This window comes from Lactuca sativa, chromosome 8, assembly GCF_002870075.4.
Source record: "Lactuca sativa cultivar Salinas chromosome 8, Lsat_Salinas_v11, whole genome shotgun sequence".
Taxonomy (NCBI): Eukaryota; Viridiplantae; Streptophyta; class Magnoliopsida; order Asterales; family Asteraceae; genus Lactuca; species Lactuca sativa.
The window spans coordinates 168078084-168087134 of record NC_056630.2 but is presented as its reverse complement, the minus strand read 5'-3'; the positions used below and the strand labels follow the sequence as shown (position 1 = coordinate 168087134).

Here is a 9051-nt window from a genome sequence, read left to right as displayed (position 1 = left end):
AGTACCATACGCTTCCGCAGTTGGCTCAATCATGTATGCTATGACTTGTACTCGCCCTGATGTAGCCTTTGCTTTGAGCATGGTTAGTAGATATCAAGGGAACCCTGGCAGAGCCCATTGGATTGCAGTCAAGAATATCCTTAAGTGCCTTCGGAGGACGAAGGAATGGTTTTTAGTCCTCAGAGGGAGTGATGAATTGAAGGTGCGAGGGTATAATGACGCCAGCTTTCAGACCGACAGGGACAACTACCGTTCGCAGTCGGGCTGGGTCTTTACCCTGAATGGAGGAGCAGTAACTTGGAAAAGTTCCAAGCAGGAAACCGTAGCTGATTCAACGTGCGAATCAGAGTACAATGCAGCGAGCGAAGCATCGAAAGAGGCAATATGGTTGAAAAACTTCAACGATGATCTTGGAGTTGTACCTGCCATAAAGGAGCCCATGGAGATTTTCTGTGATAATAAAGGAGCGGTAGCCTTGACCAAGGAACCGAGGGATCATGGTAGATCTAGACATATCGACAGAAAATATCACTTTATTAGACATCGAGTAGAAGAAGGACAACTCGTGGTGAAGAGGATATCATCAGAAGATAACCCAACATATCCGCTTACGAAGGGACTGAGCAGGGTTAAACACTTGCATCATGCTAGGAGTATTGGGCTGAAGGATGATATTAGTATAGATTAGATAGTATTAGAAACTTGTAATAGATAAATGTAATTAACATTTGATGATTAAATAAAAGAGTATTATTTATGAGTAATGTTACTGTCTTATGTTAATTGTTTAACTATTGTTTCACTTTGCATGTTTTGACTTCCAGAATAATTGAGTTTATTAAGAATAATCGAATTATTCAAATTGTCCACAATCGTTCATATGTTGGAAGTAGGTATGAATGAAGATTGTCATGAATTGGTGTGTAGATTGTCTAAATGGTATTAGACATAGAAAAAGTTTGCTGCAACGTTCATGAGTTCTTATGAACTAGTTTTGAGCATTGGAACAAACCCGCGCTTGCTGGAATCACCTTATGGAATGTGATAAAAAGGGTGATCGCAAGACGATAATATCATATGGTCTTAAAACCTAGATATATGGTTTGTTATTTGTTGATTGGTTGTACATTGATAATGCGAAACCGCATCAGTAACTTGATATTATAAAACACATTGTTGTGTATAGTTGATTAATGAATAAGTAAATGTATATAAGTCGAAGTTTATCTGTTACTTTTATCCTAAGAGGGTAAAAGTGATATCTCGGCCGCTCGATGATTTGATTTGACTTATGTGCCGGGCCTGGTCAGAACTGAATTGATGTGTTTGATTAAGTTCTATGTCAAATAAATCTGAGATCGAGAAACCAATTGCGAGACAAATTGGTTCCATAGAATTGTCAGCATGATATCTAAACAGAGGACTGTACGATCCCTTATCTAAAGGACAAGATTGATAAGATCAGAGTTTGACAACGTCTTTGAGAGCTACGATTGCTAATCGGATTATACTTGTAAATATAGTTACTAGACTTATCCAAGTGGGAGACTGTTGGAATAGTGTCTAAGGCTGCAACTATATTAGGCAAGTATTTGACCCGGTTGTGCATGGTCCTTTTGGGTTGCCTTCACCATAGCAACTTGACAGGATGATTTATAATGAGAGAAGAAATATTATTAATATATTATGAGAATAATATAAGGAATAATATTATTATTATTTAATTAATATAAGTCATAAATTAATTAGGAATTAATTTGGTGACTTAAAGAGATTAATTGAATAAAGGGGCATAAACTGTCAATTGTATGATAGTTGTACTTTGGGCTATAATTCCTTAAGGATAAGGGGGGACGGTTTTGAGGGCTTTGGATAGACCTTGAAATCGTCCAAGGCTTATCATTAGGGTATTGGACTGCTTAGGGCCTAAGTTATCCAATTAGGGTTTAAGGGTGAAACCCTAGGAGCCTTACAAGTATAAATAGACCCAAGGGGTTGATGAAATCGACACTCTTGCTTTTGGAAGAACCCTGGCCGATTTCTAGCTCCTCTCTCCTCTCTCTATAATCACCCTCTTACTAGTTGGTGTTTGTAAGCCATTAGAGGAGTGATAACTGTGACTCTAAAGCTCCAAGGACAAGAAGATTCAAGCAAGTGATTCAAGGTAATCTTCCAAATCTGATTTCTTATGTTATTATACTAGAATTGTCATTAGAAGTCTTGGATTCAATGCATGTTCAATTAGAGAAACCTAGATCCAAGCATTAGGGTTTGTATGTGCACATAGGAATGTTCATATGGCTAAAACCCATCACAATCAAGATGAATATGTTTTTTCTCTTCAATTGAAATCAAAGGCGTAAAAATTTATCATTTCTCCACAAATGAATACATGGAATTGCAAATGAATATACTTTGTTCTCGCGTTCTCAATCTTTTTGGTGTTCTCATTTGATCCTACTCCTATATATATATATATATATATATATATATATATATATATATATATATATATATATATATATATATATATATATATATATATATATATATATATATATATATGGAAAAGTGAATATACCCTTAAGGGTATGTAAGTTTACGTACCCAAACTCACCATAATACGTCGTTTTGTTTAATATATTTATTATAATGTTTTTAAACTTCAATCCCTAATTGATTTACTTTCAAGATTTTTAAAATTTTACTATTATCTTACTCTTATATCACATCTTTTTGCCGAACACCTATTAGGCTATATATATTATAGTTGAAAATAAAAATTATGTAAGAGGAACATAAATGTGAAATTTATAAAAATCTTGAACGTAAATTAAGTTAGAAGTTGAATTATAAGAACATTGGACAATTACAATGTATACATATTATACAAAACGACGTAGTATGATGTTTTTGAATATTTAAGCTTATATATCCTTAAGGGTATATTACTTTTCATATATATATATATATATATATATATATATATATATATATATATATATATATATATATATATATATATATATATATATTGCAGTCTTAAGTCACACATTAACATACGTCCTGACTCACGACAACTCATAAAACATGAAGCTTGGCATTGCCATCACGATGCACCTAACGTTATTTTATTCATTGATATTAGCAATAATATAAGAGAATTCATAAATAAGTTCTCAAGTAAATATAAATATAAAGAAAAAAGATTTGTAATCGAAACAAATCCATAAAACTTGCAAACACGATTTTTTTTCAATCAACACATTGATAAGACCCAAGCTTTGAGCAACGATGAGACTAAAAATTCCATTTGCCACTGAATTTTTTCCATAGTCCCATAAAAGATACAAGACTGCATTGAGAGCTCGGCATATATGAGGTGGTGTCTACATGGCATGGCAAACACCAACACTCATGCTTGGCATGGAGCTCGACATTCATGGACTTGGCAAAAACTTGCCATGTTCTCCCCTCTCATGCTACACTTTCTCGTTTCTCGTTTCTCCACAAACCATGGCAAATGCTACCTTCTTTGTATGGCAAGGATGTGGAGTTCGGCGCCTTCTATCCCCACTCCCCTCGGTTTTATAGTTTAACTTGTAATGCAATTTATACATGTTACCTACTTATTAATGTTGTATGTATGATAAAAAAAATAAAAAAATAGATATAGAAGATGATAATAAGCTTTACAAAGAGAAAAGTATGATTAATTTATAAAAGTATGATTAATTTATAAAAGATAAATATGATTAATTTATAAAAGATAAATATAAAAAATGCTAAAATTGCATTCTATATTCTTTGTAGATACATTAACTTTTTTGGATTATTTTACAGAAATAATTAAAATTTGTTAAATTAAAGTCCATCCAAATATATATGGTCACGTATCTTGATCATGCAAATCTTTGATTCCGAAACCGTGTGCAAAAATATCGCCCACACCCTAAAAATTATGTTACAAAACCTTAAATATCACAACTACTCACCATCGTTAAGTTGCTTCCTCCCGGTTGCACAATCGTCATCATCCGCCACTTCTGCGCCTTCTTCACCACCGGCCACTAGCCTACTCCGTCACTGGCACTGCCATTTGTTATTCTGTATGTAATCTATGATTTCTCTTCATCTTAAAAAGTAAATTATCCACAGATTCTTCGTGTGTTAAGAGAATGTGTTTAATGTACTTGTACCAATGATATTTCTGATCTCTATGCCGTTTGTGATTTTCTTTGTATCATGCGGATTGAATTTTAATCATAGGATCATCCGAGGTTATTAAGATATAAGTTGAAATTTAGTATCTGGACCAGAATCGGTTCCAAAAAACTGAGAACGAGAACTGGAATCGGTCACATCAGTTTCGGTGAATACAAAACATAACACGATATTGAGACAACTTCAACATTTGGACTGAACTTGCAATATTTTGTAAAGCATAGGAACCAAATTTGTAATTTAGCATAATGAAAATAATAATAAGATACTAGCATTAATATATGCTGTAGATATAGGAGTGATAAGTAAATAAAATAGATATACCAAAGTTATAAACAACTCAAACAAAAATGAAAGGTAATTTTTGAATAAGTAACGAAAAAAAAGGTTGTATATGGAATTTTATTTTCAAATTCATATCAAATAAGATTGTTACGTAGATAAACCTCACAATAAATCTTGTTGCGATCCTTATCTCCAGCAGAAGAAATCTTGCCATTGGTAGTTTGAAGAAACTAGCTTCCGGTGACGTTTTTTCGAGGTAAGAATTTTGTAAAAGCTTAGTTAGTTTACTTGTTTATGCATCACGTACGTAGAAGACCAGATAAGTTTGTCAAATGAAGATAATATAATAGCCCACAAATATTCTGTAGACATTATTTCATTGAATAGCTGGGTGTCCGTTGATTTTGAGAGTCTTAGGTGAAAAATCAAAATAAATATAGTACACTGTTATATTTTATTTTATATATAATACTACGATAAAATGATAAATGTTATAAAAACAATCAAAACAAAACAACAATTATACGTTACATAATCTTAAATAGTTAAATGAATAACGAGATCCTCTTTGCATTCTTGGTAGCAAAGTTGGTCAATAACTTTTCATAATCATTATTTTTTCAATATATCATTCTCAATAGCTATCATAGCCTATACATCTACTATTTTCTTATGACATTGTTGATGGCAAATATGACTTTACTACATCAATTTTGATCTCTATCAACACTATTAAACATTAATATCACTATTTTTTTTTATTTATTATTATTATTATTATTTTTTTTTTTGCATTTTTACTACCTAATAGATGTGTAGGAGACATAATTTTTGAAAATTATATATTATATATAACATTAACAATGATGTGAAAATCATAAACATTATTTTAATCAAGTATGCAAATGACACAAAACATGATCAAATTCACAGAACCTAGAGAAAACTAGCAATTGGAGAAATCACTCAAAACATAAATCAGATTTCGTAATGCACCAATGTGAAGTCGGAGAAATTCAATCATTTAGAATATGTGTGTTAGTGTGCAAAGCGACGACAATCATAATATAAAAATGAAAGACCGTCAGATTCAGAAATCAAGAAAAGTGGGATACTTGTTTAATTTCAGTCGACAATAGAAACAAGAGCACGAGTGCAATAAAAAATGATAGGTGGAGTCCAGTGGACTCAGAAAACAAGAGAATGAGTGCAATAAAAAACGGTAGGATGAGTCCAGTGGACTCAGCAAACCAAGAAACAAGAAACTTCGTTTGATCTTTGTATCCGCAAATTTGGAATTGGAACAAAAAGTAAGCTCTTGCTTGCTGCAAATCTAGATTAGCTTATTATTAGTCCAAATGCAATTTTTACTTTTAAGCATAACTTTTTAAAACATAAGCTATGATTTTTAATTGTAATGTGAGCCATTAGAATTGGAACAAAACATTGGCTTTTGTCTTTTGGATTACAAGATTGTTGATTGTTGGAGCATTGATAGTGGATCCAATCATATGTAAAATTGGGCCATGTGGCGATGCCCACATCGCACACCCTCAAATACGCCCATGTCCATGATGGTATTGTACTTTGAAATGTTCTTGTCCAAGCTATTCCATAGTGAGACTAAAACGTAGAAATTTAGTCCTATTTGATTTAGTATTTAGCTTATATCATTTTATTCCCATCAAAATATTTTACAGTATATGTGTATACACATATATGTATGTAACATCATCTCTTAGAATCTTCTATCGTATAGGAAAATATAAAATATTACTCATGAAATGTTACAAAATGTAACATATTCTCAAAGACCAAGAATATCCACAATTAAAAAAAACGGTAAGCGACCCACATCAGACCCGCATAGAATGTCAGTGACGGAACACTAACTATATTTTGGGTGTGCTAGGGTTTGAAGCATGAACCCATGTGTATAATTTCACTCCCCAACCACTAGACTCCCATCGCGGGGTTGACGTTCAATGGATTAAATTTAATCATAGTGAGATGCCAAGTTGACGTTCAAAGGATTTGGAATTCAATGGGATAAAACAAACTTTTATAATTTTTTTAAAACTATGTTCCATTGAACTTTTCATGCATTATAAGAAGTAAATTATAAAGTTGTAAGAAAACTAAAATACTGATATGACAATCCATTAAAAGTTTTAGAATTCAATACATTATGGATGCCTAAAATACAAATCCATTAAAAGTTTTAGAATTCAATACATTATGGATGCCTAAAATACATGCCATAGACTCAGATAAATTTGAGCACTAATCATAAGCTAATATACTTTCTCTTTTGATGAAAGATTAATGGCAGGTAGTAGAAAAGGGTCACCAACCATAGGCATTGATCTGGGAACAACATACTCGTGTGTTGCAGTTTGGAAAGACAATCAAGTTGAGATCATAACGAATGATCAAGGCAACCGTACGACCCCATCATGTGTTGCTTTCACTGATGCTGAACGTCTCATTGGCGATGGTGCCAAGAATCAAATTGCAAGGAATGCTGCTAATACTGTATTCAGTCAGTTCACATTTCCCATGGCTTAATTGATTATGTTTCTCACCAATTTCATCTTATGCTAGATTTACATCGAAATTATAGATGCAAAGAGGCTAATTGGCAGAAGATTCAGCGATGTCGAAGTGTATGATGACATGAAGTTGTGGCCTTTTAATGTTATAGAAGGGACAAACGACAATCCCAATATTGTGGTTACCTACAACGGTTATGAGCAACGGTTTTCTGCTGAAGAAATTTTATCCATGGTTAAGACTAAGATGAAAGAAGTTGCAGAGGCATATATCGGTGACACTGTGAAAGATGTTGTGATCACAGTCCCTGCTTATTTCAATGATTGTCAACGTCAAGCAACAAAGGATGCAGCCACTATTGCAGGTTTAAATGTCTTGCGCATGATCAATGAGCCAACAGCAGCTGTAATTGCTTATGGTGTAGGCAATATGTCAAGTTTCAATAGGAAAAGGAATGTGCTTGTTTTTGATCTTGGTGGTGGCACTTTTGATGTTTCACTTCTCACCATTTCAAAACAGGGAACTTTTAAGGTTAAAGCCGTTGCTGGTGATACTCATTTAGGAGGTGAGGACTTTGATAACCGTATGGTGACTTATTGTATTGAGGATTTTAAGAGGACATGGGACTTGGATGTGACTGGAAACAAAAGAGCAATGACTAGGTTGAAAGACGAATGTGAGAAAGCAAAGAGAGTTCTTTCGTATGCCACTCAAACTTCAATTGAACTAGATTCCTTCCATGAGGGTATTGATTTTTCCATGAAAATAACCCGCGCTAAATTTGAGCAACTTAATATGAATCTTTTCAAAAAGTGTATCAACCATTTGGAGACATGTTTAACCGATGCAAAAATGGAAAAAAGTAGCATACAAGAAGTGATTCTTGTTGGTGGATCGACTAGAATTCCAAAGGTCCAACATATGTTGCAGGAATTCTTTGATGGAAAGGAGCTATGCAAGAGCATCAACCCTGATGAAGTTGTTGCATATGGGGGCAGCAGTTATGGCTTCAAAGTTAAGTGGTGAGGCTACACAAATGGTACAGGAGTTGGTGCTAATGGATGTTACTCCATTGTCACTCGGTAGGGAGAATGATGGAGAAATTATGTGGGTTGTAATCCCTAGGAACACTCCTATACCTACAAAGAAAACCACCGATATTCTTACTGTTAAAGATAACCAAACATATATGGTGTTAAGGTGTTCCAAGGTGAACGCACTAGATCTACTGATTACTACTTGTTAGGATCGTTTATAATTTCTGGAATTCCACCTGCCCCCAAAGGAGTCTCGGTAGTTGAACACTGCTTTGAAATAGATGAAAATGGTATCCTCACAATTACAGCTAAGATAGTATCCACTGGTAAGACTGAAAAACTTTCTCTTATGAATCTTAGTGGAAGGTTGTCAAATCAGGAGATTGAGAAAATGGTGAAGGATGCTAAGAAGTTTAAGCATGAGGACAATGAGTTCAAGAGGAAAGCTGAAGCATACAATGCCTTGGATGATATCATATATGATTTGAAGAAAAAGATCAAAAGAAATGATATGCCACCAAAGGACTTGAAGAATGTGGAGAATGCAATTGATGATACAATTGAATGGCTTTCTACTGGCAAAGTTGCAGCTGTTGATAAGATTGAGCGCAAGAAGGACTACCTGGACTTCATATCTAGGCTTGCATTTTCTAAGTAAACTGATGGCCCCCTTTGCATAAGACTTTGATGTGCTGCATTTTGGGATCAGGATTCTATGATGTTTTTTTCTACTTTTATTTTTTTTGCAAATTAAATTGGATGCTCAAGCAAAGTAAAAAAAAAAAGGTCAAACATGGCATTAAACTGGTTGCAGAGTTTTTGACAATTGATTCTCCTAAATGAACTTTGCATCTATATTTCTTCCCAACATCGTTAAGTCTTTGAATTTTTTTACCATTCCACAAAGAATGTGTAAGGTCCTACATCCTCATGATGGATTAAAATTTTAGCC

At 33.7% G+C, this 9051-nt stretch overlaps 1 pseudogene; it reads left to right on the top strand.

Moving 5' to 3' along the window:
- Nucleotides 1-6834: 6834 nt before the first annotated feature.
- On the top strand, nt 6835-8757 carry LOC122195436 (heat shock cognate 70 kDa protein-like; annotated as a pseudogene).
- Nucleotides 8758-9051: the final 294 nt, after the last annotated feature.